Below are 20,250 nucleotides of genomic sequence, written 5' to 3' on the forward strand. Positions count from 1 at the left end.
AACATATGGCCCTTAACGAATAATAATCTTTCAAATAAAAAAATATACAATTACTGTTGCAGATTTGCACAGATCGATACGTTGTGTATGCCTCCAGTTGACGAACTACACTTTCTCCCCAGTTACAGTACGCTTTCGTGGTGGTGTTCGGAACAATCTAACGCTAGATAGCTATTCATTACGCCAATTATGTGTCCCTGGAATGGTGTTTGCCCCCAATGAGGTCTGGTGTGTCCCCCACAGTCACGTCAGCAGGACCAGGGCTGTGGCTGGGTCAGGTGAAGTTGTACTGTCAGTAGCTGGTTACAGTGGTGTGTCTGGGTCCCAGACACACCACTTTGCACTGGAAGTAGCGTTCTGCCGGAAAAACACCCTAATGATGCAAATATGAATGGTATGACACTATATGGTATGGTATGAATGGTATGACACTATAGTGGTTAGAGAGTTGGACTAGTAACCAGAAGGTTGCAAGTTCAAACCCTGATAAGGTACAAATCTGTCGTTCTGTTCCTGAACAGGCAGTTAACCCACTGTTCCTAGGCCGTCATTGAAAATAAGAATTTGTTCTTAACTGACTTGCCTAGTTAAATAAAGGTAAAATAAATACAAAATATTAGAGTCAACTTCTACAAAATTAAAAGAACAGAAATGCATGCTTTCAACCGTTCCGACCTAGAATATGTGTACAACTATAAATACCTACTTGTCTGGTTAGACTGTAAACTCTCCTTCCAGACTCATATTGAACATCTCCAAAATCAAATCTAGAATCGGCTTTCTGTTTCGCAACAAAGCTCCGCCTTATCTCAGTTCACTGGTCACGAGAACAACACCCACACGTTCCAGCAGGTATATCTCACTGATCATCCCCAAAGCCAACACCTCATTCCTTCCAGTTCTCTGCTGCAAGTGACTGGAATGAACTGCAAAAAATCTCTGAAGCTGGAGACTTTTATTTCCCTCACCAACTTTAAACTTCAGCTATCTGAGCAGGTAACTGATCACTGCAGCTGTACATAGTCCATCTGTAAATAGCCCACCCAATCTACCTACCTCATCCCCATACTATTTTTATTTACTATCTGCTCTTTTTCACACCAGTATCTCTACTTGCACATCATCATCTGCTCATTTATCACTCCAGTGTTAATCTGCTAAATTGTAGTTATTCGCTCCTATGTCATATTTATTGCCTACCTTCTCATACCTTTTGCACACACATATATACATATACATATAGACTTTCTTTTTTCCTACTGTGTCATTGACTTGTTTATTGTGTTATTGGCTTGTGTGTTGTTTATTCCATTCCTAACTCTGTGTTGTTGTCTGTGTCACACTGCTTTGCTTTATCTTGACCAGGTCGCAGTTGTAAATCAGAAGTTGTTCTCAACCAGCCTACCTGGTTAAATACAGGTGAAATAAAAATAAATAAGTAGCAAATATATGTATAGTGCTACAATAAAAAAGCGGCTTTGGTAACAGTTGACAGTGGGTTTTCCTCCAAATATCTATTGCGCGACTTAAATCTTCATGATATCATACCAGGTCCTATTAGCAGAGTGTCTGAGGATTCCAAATCACCCCCCTTTATTAGAGACAACTTGTATAGTTACAACAGTACAGTAACAAATAGCTGTATAGTGCGGTAAAAGAGATCTGTATTGAAAATGCCGATTTAGCTTTCCAGGGGTGCAGATTTATTTAGGCTCTACAGTGCCGGTGGAAGGCAACAACGAAATTAAGGCTTAGTTAGCTATAGTTAACTAGAGAGATAACTACTACAAGTTCTGTTTTGAATTGGTGATCTAGTTTGTCTGTCATTATTTTATGTCAGCTGCTGAAATGTCGCACTCACACTGGCACACAAGCAGCATCACAGACATGCACTGAAGGGTCATTCCAATAATAGATTATATGTTTTTTTATTGATTGGTCATATTTAAAAGTGTGCTTTCATAAAATTACATTAACAACAATTATGAAACACATTTCCGTGACTTTGAATGACCTTTACAAACCTTGACAATTTGGAACAGCGCATCATACCATTCAGGCCAGCACATTTTGTTTTTGCACAATCTCGACAGCCTACTGCCACGCACAGATTCACAGACTAGCATCAAATGAATTTGAACATAGCGGAATCAGAAAAGTATTGCTATTCATTGAAGATCACGCCTTCGATGTGTGAATCTGGGCCAGCAATAGGATACTTTGTTTTCATAGAGGTGCTGGAACACAATTCCCCAAGTGCCGGTATGGCGTCCCAGACAAGCCCAGGCCCAAATCAGCACGGATTTTGACCTGCAGTCACCCTATGCGCATTATTTAATCCATTCAATCACCGCTTTTATGCTGTTGACTAAATACGTGGACAATGTAGGCTGGAATACGCCCCTAGCTGAAAAGTGGGGTGGCTTTGGTTATCCCTACTTTGGGGGGTAAAGACGCCCAAGCGGCAATAAATCCGTGACCTCGGCGATTTCCCTTCAAAGTAAGAGTCCCGCAATGAAGATGGCGAAGAAAAAAAAAATGTTCGAAATTCGGCATATTTTATGAGGAAATGTGAGCAGACTTTTTTATTTTTACATATTTTTTTTTTACAGTATGAAGAAATAAACAAAAGTTAATCGCCCTTATAGCAAAAATTATATTATAGCATTGACATTATTGTTACCAGCATTAACAGTAATTTGATAGTTACTTATTAAATAGTTATTATGGTAACAACGGTAATACAAATAACAATATTGCTATGATTAATAATATTATAATAATTATAACAATCAACTTATTCATATTGCACAATGTTTAGTGCGTTTTTCATATTGAACATACTCAGCGGTGACCCGTCATTCAGGGCAGGTTTTGAGCCCATCCTGTTTAGCTAAAATAAAATAAAATAATAATAAATACATATATATTGTTGCCTGTTTTGCATGTTATTTTGGCATTCATTTGTGTCATATCAGTTTACAAACAATGTAAAAACAAATTTATTGAGCAAATAAAGCCACATACAAACAATCTCTTTTTTTGCCGACTTGAGTAAGGCAGCTCCACAATACACGTGTTTCAGCCTAGCCCAGTGCTTTCTGTGGTGGAGCGGGAGCCAGCGGAAAATACAGAGCATAGATGTTGGTAATCTTCTCTAGTTGCGCTGTGATTGGCTCAGTGTTCTGTCACTCATAGGGACACTACGTCACCTCATAATGTACAGGGAGAGCTAGGCAATTCAAGCCCCCTTTGGTGCTGCCATAGATTTACATTTAGAAGTGCCCATCCCTCATTGGCCATAAATAAAATGACTTAAAATCACTTTATATCTACTGTAGCTTTGATTGGACTGATCATGTCAACATCATACTTTCAAAATCGTACCTAGCAAGCAGTCATCATGATGAATCACCTCGACAATCTACTGGCAAATCCTTTTCAATCCTTGTTATATGAAGAAAAATTATAGATAAAACGTATCTGTGCTCATCGGCCATTGGACATAAACATTAAGTCGGAAAAAGCCAATTCTACAATGAGTGGTTTGGAAGGAATCAATTGCTAACTGCAAGAGTTGCAAAGCAATCACTATTTTGCTTCCCTTGCCTGCTATTCGGTGGAGAGGACGTGTGGTCAAAGTCTGGGTTTAAGGATTTAAAATATCTGCCTGAAAGGGTCTCTTTTCCAGGCTTAAAAGTATCAACATTCACACGCAACCACATGGGCTAGAAAAGGTTGAAGGTCATCCAGAATGACTTCTGCTGCATTCAAAACAACTGGAAAATCGGAACTGGGAAATCTCAGACTTCAATGAGTTCAAGACAACTGGGAACATACGTTTTTTGAACCGTCATCCAACTCGGAATTCCAAGTTGGGAACTCAGGCCTCTTTCTAGAGCTCCGACCTGAAGATCACTGATGTCATGATTCAAACTTTTTTTTCTTCCAGTTGTCTTGAAAGCACCATAAATCCAGAGAATGCCAGACTTTAATGCCAAAGTTTCATGACAAAATTTGCCCACAAGAAGGACCGTCGTGCCACCTTCCTGTTCAAGTGATCACAAAATGTATTGTATGCTGCTGCATAAATTATATGATATGCCAGGAAGATATGTATACGGTAGCTAAGAAAGTAATACTAAGTGTATGTTGTGTACTAAGCTAGTAGTAGCCCATGTGCCTTACCCTAATAATTTGGTCCCTTTCCCCCTCAGAACTTAGCCTACTTTTCAAACTTGGTAGTGCACATGTAGCCTATAGCCTGTTTTAGAGAAATGCCATAATTGAATATTGTAAGAGCTCTCTGTCTGCTTATATGCCTCCATTTATTATATGGTTCTGTCTTGGTGTACAGGGAGAATACTGTAAGAATGGCCCATGTTCTGAATTATGCTGCTGTACATTGAAAAAGTATTGAACAAATAGCTATATTGACTAAGTCCATCTTAGCTCGCTCATGAATGTCTTTATCGAAATTACAGATTGCCTCTTATTTGCTCTTTGTTCCCTTATGGTATTATGGTTTGTACATCTCAATTGTTATAGGCCCATTGCTTATATAGGTCTATCTAATTAGTATCTTATACATAATTTTAGGCAATGTTGGAATGATTGAATTTTTTGGGGGGTAATTTGTGCATTATAATTAGCTCATGTGCTTTTCTTGACGAGGAGGAGATACTAAATAATGTTGTTGGGTCTGTAACCATGTTTCCCAGTTACAGTCTCTTCCCATTCAAGTGTTTGTTTTTAACTAGAAGTTCAGTAATGACACCATTTGTCACCGTTATAGTGCAATTAATGTATTGTCCAGTATTGTGTAGTGGCTTTGCTGCATGCAACCCCCCGAAAATGTGGAGTTTGCCTCACGAGGATTTACATGCTAAAATTGCCCCTGGACATACTACAGTGCCTTCAGAAAGTATTTTTTGCACATTTTGTTGTGTTACAGACTGAATTTAAAATGGATTATATTGAGATTTTGTGTCACTGGCCTACAAACAATACCCCATAATGTCAAAGTGGAATTATGGTTTTAGACATTTTTTTTAAAATTAATTAAAAATGAAAAGCTGAAATATCTTGAGTCAATAAGTGTTCAACCCATTTGTTATGGCAAGTCTAAATAAGTTGTATGGACTGTTTAGTCGTTTTTTATGACTACCTCATCTCTGTACCCCAAACATCTGTAAGGTCCCTCAGTCGAACAGTGAATTTCAAACACCGGTTCAACCACAAAAAACACATTTTTGGTACTTTGTGTCAGTAAAAACGGAGTCCATTCTACTCAGAAGCACTTATAGTAAACCATGTCTACAGTTTACACCCAGAGGAATATCGCTGCTCATTTTGCAGCTCCTCTTGATGTAAACTCTGGATTTGGATACTAGAAGCCCTCCTGAGTAGAATGGACTAAACTTTTCTGCGACACAACATAAAATTGTGTATGGTGCAATATACAGTGGGGAGAACAAGTATTTGATACACTGCCGATTTTGCAGGTTTTCCTACTAACAAAGCATGTAGAGGTCTGTAATTTTTTTTATCATAGGTACACTTCAACTGTGAGAGATGGAATCTAAAACAAAAATCCAGAAAATCACTATGATTTTTAAGTAATTATTTTGCATTTTATTGCATGACATAAGTATTTGATACATCAGAAAAGCAGAACTTAATATTTGGTACAGAAACCTGTGTTTGCAATTACAGAGATCATATGTTTCCTGTAGTTCTTGACCAGGTTTGCACACACTGCAGCAGGGATTTTGGCCTACTCCTCCATACTGACCTTCTCCAGATCCTTCAGGTTTCGGGGCTGTCGCTGGGCAATACGGACTTTCAGCTCCCTCCAAAGATTTTCTATTGGGTTCAGGTCTGGAGACTGGCTGGGTCACTCCAGGACCTTGAGATGCTTCTTTCGGAGCAACTCCTTAGTTGCCCTGGCTGTGTGTTTCGGGTCATTGTCATGCTGGAAGACCCAGCCATGACCCATCTTCAATGCTCTTACTGAGGGAAGGAGGTTGTTGGCCAAGATCTCGCAATACATGGCCCCATCCATCCTCCCCTCAATACGGTGCAGTCGTCCTGTCCCCTTTGCAGAAAAGCATCCCCAAAGAATGATGTTTCCACCTCCATGCTTTACGGTTGGGATGGTGTTCTTGGGGTTGTACTCGTCCTTTCTCCAAACCAGGCGAGTGGAGTTTAGACCAAAAAGCTCTATTTTTGTCTCATCAGACCACATGACCTTCTCCCATTCCTCCTCTGGATCATCCAGATGGTCATTAGCAAACGTCAGACGGGCCTGGACATGCTGCCGTGTAGTTCTGGGCTGATCCCTCACCTTCCTCATGATCATTGATGCCCCACGAGATGAGATCTTGCATGAAGCTCCAAACCGAGGGTGATTGACCGTCATCTTGAACTTCGTCCATTTTCTAATAATTGCGCCAACAGTTGTTGCCTTCTCACCAAGCTGCTTGCCTATTGTCCTGTAGCCCATCTCAGCCTTGTGCAGGTCTACAATTTTATCCCTGATGTCCATACACAGCCCCCTGGTCATGGCCATTGTGGAGAGGTTGGAGTCTGTTTGATTGAGTGTGTGGACAGATGTCTTTTATACAGGTAACGAGTTCAAACAGGTGCAGTTAATGCAGGTAATGAGTGGAGAACAGGAGGGCTTCTTAAAGAAAAACTAACAGGTCTGTGAGAGACGGAATTCTTACTGGTTGGTAGGTGATCAAATACTTATGTCATGCAATAAAATGCAAATTAATTACTTAAAAATCATACAATGTGATTTTCTGGATTTTTGTTTTAGATTCCGTCTCGCACAGTTGAAGTGTACCTATGATAAAAATGACAGACCTCTACATGCTTTGTAAGTAGAAAAACCTGCAAAATCTGCAGTGTATCAAATCCTTGTTCTCCCCACTGTATATGCCCAATATGAGAAAAGGATTGGATTTAGGCTGATAGGTCACTCTTTAAAATGAGCAGCCACGCTACTCTGGATATTAACTCTGTGGATTTAGAAGCTAGAAGTGCTCCTGAGTATAATGGACACCCCTTTCACTGCAACACAAGATACAGAAAAGTGTGTAAGTGCAATAAATGATAGTACACGCACAAAACACATTGTTGACCATTTTGGCTTGAACAAAGAAAAAACGTATCTTATAGAAATACTTTTACTCGATAACTAGTAGAAAATACATCGATAATTGTGCATCATTTTCAACCCAATTATTACACACGATGGGACTCTTATTCTGAAGGATTCCAAAAATCCCTGACCCGGAACAATTGATTTATTATTGGCTTGTGAGGACCACTCACCAGCGCTCTGATCGAGTGAAGCTTACATCGAGAGGTGGCGAGCGACTGCGGGTTTTCATCCCGAAACCTGAAGAAAATACTATTTAAAACGCTTATGACCAGTATACTAGCATCACAACTGAGATTCTAAGGTTTAACCTTAAAGAAGAATACGTCAAGTTGACCTAAAGAAGCAAGTAATCCAGACAGGGAAGCTACCAAGCGAATGTTCAAGAGACTGCCAGCTAGCTAACGTAGCTAGCCTGGATCAGAAGAATCCTAAACCACGATCTGGTGTGAAAACATTGCTATTTTGTATCGACTTATTCTCTGTGTAGCAACAAAGTAGCCAGCCAGGGAATACAATTAGAAATCAAGGTATATTTTAATGTCGGGCCGCCTTACTGTAGCTTTCCAGTTTGCGATGCCAATTACTATTAGCGTTAGTTAGCATGGCAGTTCTCAGTCATTGAGATTAATACAGGCTAAACGAATTATTTGGGACTCCCTAAAAACACTCAACTAAAATACAGCTACGACCGGAAGTGACCATCGGTAGCAGGTTCGGACTGCATTTTCGCTAACCCCCTACCCCTTTTCCTAACATTAACCTCGCTAGATAATTATACTAACCTTCAACGTTAATTCTCCAAACATGCTGCTTGAGTTCTCCAAACCTGCTACGAAAAAGTAACTTCCCGTTGTAGGTGTATCAAATTGTCTCCAATTATTTGCTCGAATAATACTTAGTTTTGTAACTTGATTTTGTGAAAGCTTGCTGCTTGGCCATGTTGAAACAACAGCCCAGCTCATGTGGGCGAAAAACATCCAACTGGACTTCGGGCCCTGCCAGTATGTCTTCCACGGCCAGTGGAATCAACAACAGAGCACAGGTTGGGAGGTGAGTGAAATTAGAATGTCCAGATAGGAAAGGCTGGTGATTTTTATCATGGCTTCAAGGCCTACCGATCAAAGCATGTGTAGCTTGTTGTGGTGGGAAATGGGGTTATGTTGATGGGCCTGTGAAAATATATTGTGCGTGATTGACAAGTTCTTATGGAAGCTATTTCAAGGCACCAAGAAAAGATGTCATCTATCAGTTGACAAGAGGTTACAACATGCCACGCCCACTATGCCACACCCACTGTGCTGCTAGCACTGTCTCTGGTCCACACTCCAGCGCAGTAGGTGGTGGTAATGTACCAATAACGTTGGATGCCACCCTCCGAAAACCCCACTGAAGGAGGCTGCTAGCTAGCTAGGGGACACCGGTGCACTATGGGAGAATCTCAATTGCCTACTCCTCGCATCCTTTCTCCTTGCTTCATTCTCAAAACCCATTGGATGAGAAAGCCAGAGGTCCCTCCTCCCTGACCACCTTCAATGGGTTTTGAGAAGGTGAGGTGAGACACAAGGAGTGTGAAATTGAGATTCCCCCGGTGTATTCTGCCCCCGCCTGCCGAAAACTGTTTTCTGTTAACATTACTTAGAGGGAAGTAGCTAGCTAGCAGCCTCAATGGCAGTGGGCGCTGGATGTCGTGACAAGTAGTGGGCATGCCATGTTGTAACTGCGGTCCGCAGATGGAGTTGTGACATAGTACGTTGTTTTTGTGAGACAGTAAGTTGTTATTGTGAGATACGTTTAGGCGATATGTATCACATGAATTCAATGTGCACTTTGCATCAGGCCCGCCTCAACTTCCAAGGATAGATCTTATGTATAGCCTATAGTCAATCACAGTGTGTACGTGAGGGAGTTATTGTTTCAGTTTTGTTGATGTGAGTTGGTGCATGTTTAATGACTTCTGGTTGACATCAGATTTAATTTATTAATTCAATTAAACCCATTAAAGAAGCGATCTAGTGTTGGTACATCACATTTTAATACAAAATAGCTATTGTTTCTTGAAGTATGGAAGCCTCTTCCTGCCCCCCCCCCCAAAAAAAAAAAAAAAAAAAAAAAATCTGACTTACTGTGAGATAGTACTGTAACTCATAGAGTTGAGCATTTTTGAACACCTGTAACTGCCATTTCCTGCCTTAAATGGTGACAAAAACGATTGTGTTAATGTTTTTACATAGTGGCGCAGCTAGTCCACAAGGTGGTGCAATGCCCCTCTTACAGTCTTTGGGGAGAACCCTGCAATATCTGTATATTAAAGGTCCTGAACAGTGGAAATCATGTTTTCTGTCAAATTGGATGATACGTGGATAAAGCCAGTTAAAGCATGAACAATGACTGTAGCTGGTACTTTGATTAGTTACTGGTCCCCCTCCCTCATGTCAAACACTTGGAATCAGGAGGCAGGCATCGATTTTAAATGTACACCAATGGTAGCGTGTTATCATCTTTACTAATGTGAGTATGTACCGCCTTGAAGGAAAATTCCACCAAAATCCACTCATTCCTATAATTTAGTTTTACATGACAAACAATATTGTTCTTTACATATTAGTGTTGACAAATGTTTCCTGTTGTCATTATAATAAAGTTGGAAGCAACGTGAAAATCATTGTGGAAATCTGTTAAACCCTCTTTTAAATGACACATTTCTCGAGGTAGGAATACCACAAAAATATGATCAATGGCTTATTCAAGAGAAGACAACCTCCTGCGTTATGACATTGGGAAGTATTGAAATCTGACATGTATGATGGACGTTTTCGCAATCTAAAAGTCGTATTCCTATTAACTTTCAGCGTAGTGAGAGCGGCTTTATCGCAATGCAATGTCATACTGGCCAAATTTATGCCTGCTTGAACGGCAATAGCTCAGGGAATCGAAAGAACATCAGAGATGCACAAAAACAATATAACATTCAAAATGGGTGAATCTTTTATTTTTAAACCGTCATCACGTGTGCCAACACCTTGCTTTGGCTTTGTTTACAAAGATACTGGTAACCTTTACTCTGTGGTGTGACTGTTAGCTAGCAAGCTACTTACCAGCATGCCGGCAAAAGCACACACTGTGCTGTGACTGGATGCCAGAGAGTAAATTTAACGTTACACTATTTTGTGAAGAAATCCAACAGCAGTCGGCTTTTAATTTCGGGTGGACAGGCTGCACTGAAAATTACAGTCTTGTGTGTGTGCAGTGTACATGAGAGCAAAGATGCTTTGTCAATTCGGTAGAACGTTTGATGGGTCTTACCAGGAAGCTAATACGGATGCTGTTGTTATTTCACTTTCCAGCTCCTTTTCTCTTTTCACTATCTTACAGCAGACATTTTAGAAAATTCAACATCTACTCTGTCTGCATAGCTTCCCAGACAACATCTGCAGCAGGATTACAAAATCACTGCAGCAGTCATACAAAATCAGATTTCCCAAAGCAAGTAGGAGGCAAGTAGGAGTCCATAGCTGGATTTGTCTCCTACTTCAATACCCACCTGCTTTAAGATGTCTACTATTATCGACTACAGCTCGGCCTTCTATACCACAGTGCCCGATAAGCTCATTAGAAAGCTCACGGCCCTTGGTCTGAATTCCTCCCTATGCAACTGGATCCTGGACTTCCTGAAGGGCCCCCCCCCCCCATGGTGGTGAAGGTAGGCAACATTACCTCCTCGACACTGGTTCTCAACCAGGGTGCGTCCTCAGTCCTCTCCTGTATTCCCTGTATACCCACAACTGCGTAGACTCGCACAGTTACGACTCCATCGTCAAGTTCGCTGATGAAACAACAGTAGTAGGCTTGATTGACAAAAATGACGAGACAGCCTACAGGGAGGAGGTGGGCACTCTAAACTAAAGGTGTGGTGCCAGGTAAACAACCTATCCCTTAACGGTAGCAAAATAAAGGAGCTGATTGTGGACTTCAGGAGGAACTAGGCTGGACATGCTCCCATCTTCATCAACGGGGCTGCTGTGGAGATGGTAAATAACTCTACCTCCACGGATCGCAAGGCTCTTCAGAGGGTGACAGATGAAGACGGAAGTTTACATACACCTTAGCCACATACATTGAAACTCAGTTTTTCACAGTTTCTGACATTTAATCCAAGTAAAAATTCCCTGTCTGTAGGTCAGTTAGGATCACCACTTTATTTTAAGTTAGGATCACCACTTTATTTAAGTTAGGATCACCACTTTATTTTTTATTTTAAGAATGTGACATTTCTGAATAAAAGTAGTGATTTATTTAATTGTAATTTTATTTGAGCTTTTATTTATTTCATCACATTGCCAGTGGGTCAGAAGTTTACAAACTCAATTAGTATTTGGTAGCATTGCCTTTAAATTGTTTAACTTGGGTTAACTGTTTCAGGTAGCCTTCCACAAGCTTCCCACAATAAGTGGGGTGTATTTTGGCCCATTCCTTCTGACAGAGCTGGTGTAACAGTCAGGTTTGTAGGTCTCCTTGCTCGCACACGCTTTTTCAGTTCTGCCCACATTTTCTATAGGATTGAGGTCAGGACTTTGTGATGGCCACTCCAATACCTTGACTTTGTTGTCCTTAAGCCATTTTGCCACAACTTTGGAAGTATGCTTGGGGTCGTTGTCCATTTGGAAGACCCACGGATCGTAAATACCTGCCAGAAACTCCCCCTTTGGCTCTGCAGTATTGAGAATGGAATGTCTGAGTACAACAGAGACTTTGCCAAAACCTCAAACAATGAACATTGGGACAATATATTTCAATATCCAAATGTTGGGAATTATGACAGATGGAATATAGAAAATTTGTCTATTTTGTCATGTCATTAAACTTATCAGAAATAAGTTATAATGGAAACATTGTAACTGAGAGCTTTCACAATGTGTATATCAGATTTACATCTAAATGTTGTAGAACTTATATGAATAAATATAGCAATGTGATTTTATCCTTCTAAATGAGAATTGTTTTTCTTGTAAAACTTGTGCCAATCAGTAGCTATGCCCAAGTGAGTTCAGAGTTTATGTCAACATGATGGAACTGCCTTTCTGGCCAGAGTGTTTTAAAAGGATTTGTAACAAAATGTACATTAGACCAAGCAGGTGGACGGTGTAAGCCGGGTGTCATGAAATGGTTAAAACTACAAGACCAGAAAATGGTAAGACCTTCAAACTAGAGGAGTGAAGAAGTTGAAGACTAGAGCAAAACATTCCCAGTCTGCAGCTGGTATGTGATGTGGTCTAGGTCAATTGACCAAGACGAGAGGGAAGGACAAATCTCTCTCACCAGCATAGATACCTCGGAGGTTTCTACTCTAACAGACAGGGGGAAGTGCAGATCCCACTGTACACCATTTGGCGTATTCAGTCTTAACAAACACTCCTGGGACAGGAGCCGACAACTAAGGACATTGACCTCTGGTGGACAACCCGAGAATTGCATCGAACTACTCGCCATAAACGGATAGTGGTTTCAACATAGAGACGACAGAGAAAGACATCTACGCGTAAATATATGTTGCACTTGTAATCCGAATGAGTGGCTGTTAGGGTGCTAAATATTTATATTTATGGTGAGCGTAGTTTCCAAGTGTATGTAGGATAAGTCCACTCTCTCCCACTCTTTATCCTCCCTTCCATTGTGTAACAAGCTGTCATATTGGGTTAGTCCACTAGGGACTTATCGATTACTAACATAAAATGAAAACCTATACCGTGTGTCTTTTTGCGTTTCTGTGTGATTTATTGAGTTAGGCCTAATTATTTATTTACTAACTTTGTGAATTGCTGATTCATCACTCAGGCTAGGTTTCTTGTGGATTAAGATATTTGTGAAGTCCAGAATGAGACAGGTAATAATTGACTGTATTGATGTAAGAGATCTATGTATCTTTAGAGTTTAAGTCAGGAGATGGGGCACCACGGGAAAAGTTGTTTAAAGTGTGACTAAGTTCCTAATGACTTTATTGTTACATGATTAATTTAATCGAGTACTAATTTAACAGAGTAGGTAATTATTTGATAAATAGCAGTCGTCACATTAATGGTAGTCACGACACATGACTATTAAACACTCGGAATCTGAATCCTGCTTGATTGACGCGGGGTACATGGGTCCCCCTCCCCATCAACCTCTGTAGTTTGCGCTTCCTAAAGCCTAAGTAATTCACTTTTACTTGGTTTGATATCACATTTATTTGCTTTGTATTTTTTAAGCATTTGGATGAGCGATGAGTGTTATGAATCAATGGTACCTGCATACTTTAAAGGCCGTGTCCCAATATTAGGCTTATGGCAAAAACATTTTATGCAAATGATGTCAAACCATTATTTCTCATGAGTATTCATGTTGATCAATATTTCCTGCTATTCTGACCTATTGTAAATGATCAAATAAATATCTGATCAAATATAAATACACTGCTCAAAAAAATAAAGGGAACACTTAAACAACACAATGCAACACCAAGTCCATCACACTTCTGTGAAATCAAACTGTCCACTTAGGAAGCAACACTGATTGACAATAAATGTCACATGCTGTTGTGCAAATGGAATAGACAACAGGTGGAAATTATAGGCAATTAGCAAGACAAGGTCGTGACCACAGACCACTTCTCAGTTCCTATGCTTCCTGGCTGATGTTTTGGTCACTTTTGAATGCTGGCGGTGCTTTCACTCTAGTGGTAGCATGAGACTGAGTCTACAACCCACACAAGTGGCTCAGGTAGTGCAGCTCATCCAGGATGGCACATCAATGCGAGCTGTGGCAAGAAGGTTTGCTGTGTTTGTCAGCGTAGTGTCCAGAGCATGGAGGCGCTACCAGGAGACAGGCCAGTACATCAGGAGACATGGAGGAGGCCGTAGGAGGGCAACAACCCAGCAGCAGGACCGCTACCTCCATCTTTGTGCAAGGAGGAGCAGGAGGACCACTGCCAGAGCCCTGCAAAATGACCTCCAGCAGGCCACAAATGTGCACGTGTCTGCTCAAACGGTCAGAAACAGACTACATAAGGGTGGTAGAAGGGCCCGACGTCCACAGGTGGGGGTTGTGCTTACAGCCCAAAACCGTGCAGGACGTTTGGCATTTGCCAGAGAACACCAAGATTGGCAAATTCGCCACTGGCGCCCTGTGCTCTTCACAGATGAAAGCAGGTTCACACTGAGCACATGTGACAGACGAGACAGAGTGGAGACGCCATGGAGAATGTTCTGCTGCCTGCAACATCCTCCAGCATGACCAGTTTGGCGGTGGGTCAGTCATGGTGTGGGGTGGCATTTCTGTGGGGGGCCGCACAGCCCTCCATGTGCTCGCGAGAGGTAGCCTGACTACCATTAGGTACCGAGATGAGATCCTCAGACCCCTTGTGAGACCATATGCTGGTGCGGTTGGCCCTGGGTTCCTCCTAATGCAAGACAATGCTAGACCTCATGTGGCTGGAGTGTGTTAGCAGTTCCTGCAAGAGAAAGGCATTGATGCTATGGACTGGCCCGCCCGTTCCCCAGAACTGAATCCAATTGAGCACATCTGGGACATCATGTCTCGCTCCATCCACCAACGCCACGTTGCACCACAGACTGTCCAGGAGTTGGCGGATGCTTTAGTCCAAGTCTGGGAGGAGATCCCTCAGGAGACCATCCGTCACCTCATCAGGAGCATGCCCATGCGTTGTAGGGAGGTCATACAGGCACGTGGAGGCCACACACACTACTGAGCTGCATTTTGACTTGTTTTAAGGACATTACATCAAAGTTGGATCAGCCTGTAGTGTGGTTTTCCACTTTAATTTTGAGTGTGACTCCAAATCCAGACCTCCATGGGTTGATCAATTTGATTTCCATTGCTAATTTTTGTGTGATTTTGTAGTCGGCACATTCAACTATGTAAAGAAAAAGTATTTAATAAGAATATTTCATTCATTCAGATCTAGGATGTGTTATTTTAGTGTTCCCTTTTTATTTTTTTGAGCAGTGTTTATAATTCTGAACATATTGTCATTTTATAATGCTAATGTAGAGGCACCAATAAATTGTCCAGTACACTTGTTGTTTGCTGTTTTCATGTACATTCCCTTATGTCTAATCTTCTAAGTTGACCCAGGCTTTACTAATTCTTGTGAAGAAGCTTATCAGTGAACTGTGTTCTGTAATTGCTTACAAATCAATGGAAATGCAATTGTGTGTTGCTGCTGTTTGTCTGATGTCCAACAGTCCATGATTAGCTCTGTTGACCATGTGAGCATTTTGCAGAGAAGATGGGTTGAGGCATACTATTTAGGCTTGTAATGACATGTGGCCCATTGTTTACCTTGTTACCTGGCAATGAACACAAGGGTGTATCAAAGAGCAGTTAGTCAAGGTGAGCTCATGAATATAAGATCCCTGCCCACTCAGCCTGTTCTTTCAGGCTTCCTGGTTGTTAAAGATGAGAGAGGGTACAATTTCTTAAATTCAGAGCATTTTAATAGTGTAAAAAAGGGTATGTATTACCCCATCAGAACCCAAAGCAAATTTTGTTTTAATCCATTACTTACTCCATCCATGAGATCAAAATAATAAAAATGTTAAGCTATACAGTGTTTGTTTACAATTGCATGTTCTACAAACATTGTAAAGCTTAACTTCTTTTAAATTATTTTGATCTCATGGATGGTCAGTCATTGCCTCCATATGTGAGAGTCCTTGCTTCTATGTATTTGAGATTTGGTTACGTTTCTTCTGCCCCATTTCTCAGCCATTTGCCAAAGAAAGTGGCGAGGAGTACGCTTTGTTTTTGTTTGAATCCCAGATTGACCCTTTTATAAGTGGTCGACCTGCAGGACTATTCAGTCAATCAAATGTAGTTATAGAGCCCTTTTTACAACAGCAGTTGCAGTCACAAAGTGCTAATACAATAACCTAGCCTAAAACCTCAGAGCGCAAGCGGCTAGGGAGAAAGCTAGAGGGATGAACCAGGCTCTGAGGGGTGGCAAGTCCTCTTCTGACTGGGCCGGTTGGAGATTCTAAGAGTACATGGCCATTAAGGACAGATCGTTCTTCAAGATGTTTAACCATTCATAGAAGACCAACAGGGTCAAATAATAATCACAGTGGTTGTAAATGGCGCAAGAGGTCAGCACCTCGAGTTACTGGCAGTTGGCTTTTCATAGCTGAGCATTTAGAGGTCGAGACAGCATATCCAGGGGGGGTCAGGCTTCCATAGCCGCCTGTAGAACAGCAGAAACTGGATTAGCAGAACGAACAGGTGGGCTAGGGACATGGACAGTCAGGAGTCGTCAGGCAAGGTAGTGCTGAGGCATGGTCTTAGGGCTCAGGTCCTCCAGGAGGGGACAGAGAGATGGGAGATTTAGAGGGAGCATATCTAAGATCACACAGGACACCAGATAAGACGAGAATTACACCAGATATAAGACTGACCCTAGCCCCCCGGCACAGACTATTGCAGCATAGATACAGGAGACTGAGACAGGGTGGGGGTCAGGGACACTGGCCCCTTCCAAAGTCACCCCCAGACAGGGATGACCAGGCAGGATATGACCCCACCCACTTTGGCAAAGCACAGCCCCCACACCACCAAAGGGAAATCAATGGGCCACTAACTTATTACCCAGAGACAAGGCTGAATATCGCCCAGAAAGATCTCCCCACCGCACGAGTCCAAGGACAGGAAGGATGGAAGAGCGCGAGCAAGCCAGTGACTCAGCCCAGGTAATATGGTCAGAGGCAGAGAATCCCAGTGAAGATAGGAAAGCCGGCCAGGCAGAGACAACAAGGGTGGTTTGTCACTCCAGCCTTGCCATTCGCCTTCGCACCACTGGGCCAGACTACACTTAATCATAGGACCTAGTGAAGTGATCAGTTGTCAGTAAAGACTTAAAGGTCGAGACTAAGTCTCCAGCTCTCACATGCATGGGCAGACCATTCAATAAAAATGTAGCTCTATAGGAGAAAGCCCTGCCTCCAGCTGTTTGCTTAAATATTCCGCATCTTGGAATAGGATCCAGTAGACAACTGGAAGGTTTAGAGGCAATTACTTTGTGCAACTACATCAAGGGTATTACACAAGGTTTAGGTACTCGGTTAGGCGGTTAACTTATTTTTGTACTCCCATGTCCTTGGGTAAGTGGAGGGAGTCTGGAAAGGAATTGAGAAATCTTTGGGTTGTTCGAGAATTTATAATGCAGCTTTTGATAATCATGGGTTGGGGTCTAAGCACATAATTTTTTTGTGATTGCAAACATCATAACGTGGTCTGACGATCCAGAATGATGAGGAAAAACATTTAGATCGACAATATCTATTCCATGGGATGATTGTGGCAATATTTTTTTTATTTCACCTTTTTATTTAACCAGGTAGGCCAGTTGAGAACAAGTTCTCATTTACAACTGTGACCTGGCCAAGATAAAGCAAAGCAGTGCGACACCGACAACAACACGGTGAACGCACCAATTTGTAAGTCGCTCTGGATAAGAGCGTCTGCTAAATGACTTAAATGTAATGTAACACAGAGTTACACATGGAATAAACAAACGTACAGTCAATAACACAATAGAAAAAAGTCTATATACAGTGTGTGCAAATGGCGTAAGGAGGTAAGCCAATAAATAGGCCACAGTAGCGAAGTAATTACAATTGAGCAAATCAACACGAGTGATAGATGTGCAGATGATGATGTGCAAGTAGAAATACTGGTGTGTAAAAAAGTAAATAAAACGATATGGGAATGAGGTAGGTAGATTGGATGGGCTACTTACAGATGGGCTGTGTACAGCTGCAGCGATCGGTAAGATGCTCAGATAGCTGATGCTAAAATTTAGTGAGGGAAATAAAAGTCTCCAACTTCAGCGATTTTTGCAATTCGTTCCAGTCATTTGGTAGCAGAGAACTGGAAAGAAAGACTGCAATGGCAGAGGTGTTGGCTTTGGGGAAGACCAGTGAGATATACCTGCTGGAGCGTGTGCTAAGGGTGGGTGTTGTTATGGTGACCAGTGAGCTGAGATAAGGCGGAGCTTTACCTAGCAAAGACTTATAGATGACCTGGAGCCAGTGGGTCTGGCGACTAATATGTAGCGAGGGTCAGCTGACAAGAGCATACAGGTCGCAGTGGTGGGTGGTATATGGGGCTTTGTTGACAAAACGGATGGCACTGTGAGAGACTGCAATCCAGTTTGCTGAGTAGAGTGTTGGATGGCTATATTGTAAATGACATCGCCGAAGTCGAAGATCGGTAGGATAGTCAGTTTTACGAGGGCAAGTTTGGCAGTGTGAGTGAAGGATTCTTTGTTGCGAAACAGGAAGCCGATTCTAGATTTAATTTTGGATTGGAGATGTTTATGAGTATGGAAGGAGAGTTTACAGTCTAGCCAGACACCTAGGTATTTATAGTTGTCCACATATTTTAAATCAACTGTCCAGAGTAGTGATGCTAGTTGGGTGGGCGGGTGCGGGCAGCAATCAGTTGAAAATAATGCTTTTTTTTTTACTAGCGTTTAAGAGCAGTTGGAGGCCACGGATGGAGTGTTGTATGGCATTGAAGCTCGTTTGGAGGTTTGTTAACACAGTGTCCAAAAAGGGCCAGATCAGGGAATCACCCGCAGCAAGAGCGACATCGTTGATATATACAGAGAAAAGAGTCGGCCTGAGAATTGAACCCTCTGGTATCCCCATAGAGACTGTCAGAGGTCCGGACAACAGGCCCTCCAATTTGACACACTGAATTCTGAGAAGTAGTTGGTGAACCAGGCGAGGCAGTCATTTCAGAAACCAAGGCTGTTGAGTTTACCGATAAGGATACGGTGATTGACAGAGTCGAAAGCCTTGGCCAGGTCGATGAAGACGGCTGCACAGTAATGTCTTTTATCGATGGTGGTTATGTTATCGTTTAGTACCTTGAGCGTGACTGAGGTGCACCTGTGACCAGCTCGAAAACCGGATGGCACCGCGGTGAAGGAATGATGGGATTCGAAATGGTCAGTGATCTGTTTAACTTGGATTTTGAAGACTTTAGAAAGGCAGGGCAGGATGGATATAGGTCTGTAACAGTTTGGGTCCAGAGTGTCGCCCCCTTTGAAGAGGGGGATGACCGCGGCAGCTTTCCAATCTTTGGGGATCTCGGACGATTAAAAAGAGGTTGAACAGACTGGTAATAGGGGTTGCAACAATGGCGGCTGATAATTTCAGAAAAAGAGGATCCAGATTGTCTAGCCCGGCTGATTTGTACGAGTCTAGGTTTTGCAGCTCTTTCAGAACATCTGCTATCTGGATTTGGGTGAAGAAGCTGGGGAGGCTTAGGCAAGTATCTGCGGGGGGTGCGGAGCTGTTGGCCCAGGGTTGGGGTAGCCAGGAGTAAAGCATGGCCAGCCGTAGAGTAATGCTTATTAAAATTCTTGATTATCGTGGATTTATCATGGTGACAGTGTTTCCTAGCCTCCGTGCAGTGGGCAGCTGGGAGGAGGTGCTCTTATTCTACATGGACTTTACAGTGTCCCAAAACTTTTTGGAGTTAGGATGCAAATTTCTGTTTTGAAAAAGTGAGCCTTTGCTTTCCTAGCTAACTGCGTGTATTGGTACCTGACTTTCCTGAAAAGTTGCATATCGTGAGGACTATTCAATGCTAGTGCAGCCCGCCACAGGATGTTTTTGTGGTGGTTGAGGGCAGTCAGGTCTGGAGTGAACCAAGGGCTATATCTGTTCTTAGTTCTACATTTTTTGAAAGGGGCATGCTTATTTAAGATGGTGAGGAAATTACTTTTAAAGAACGATCAGGCTTCCTCGACTGACGGGATGAGGTCAATATCCTTCCAGGATACCCGGGCCAGGTCGATTAGAAAGGCCTGCTGGCAGAAGTGTTTTAGGGAGCGTTTGACAGTGATGATGGGTGATCGTTTGACCCATAGCGGATACAGGCAGTGATCGCTGAGATCCTGATTTGAAAACAGCAGAGGTGTATTTGGAGGGCAAGTTGGTCAGGATAATATCTATGAGGGTGCCCATGTTTACGGATTTAGGGTTGTACCTGGTGGGTTCCTTGATAATTTGTGCGAGATT

General features: G+C 42.1%; 1 pseudogene; it reads left to right on the forward strand.

The window, feature by feature from the left end:
* Positions 1-7,352: 7,352 nt before the first annotated feature.
* The window catches only part of LOC124048512, a 54,324-nt pseudogene continuing 41,426 nt past the window's right edge, over positions 7,353-20,250 (forward strand).

Source organism: Oncorhynchus gorbuscha, linkage group LG11, assembly GCF_021184085.1.
Source record: "Oncorhynchus gorbuscha isolate QuinsamMale2020 ecotype Even-year linkage group LG11, OgorEven_v1.0, whole genome shotgun sequence".
NCBI classification, from domain to species: Eukaryota; Metazoa; Chordata; class Actinopteri; order Salmoniformes; family Salmonidae; genus Oncorhynchus; species Oncorhynchus gorbuscha.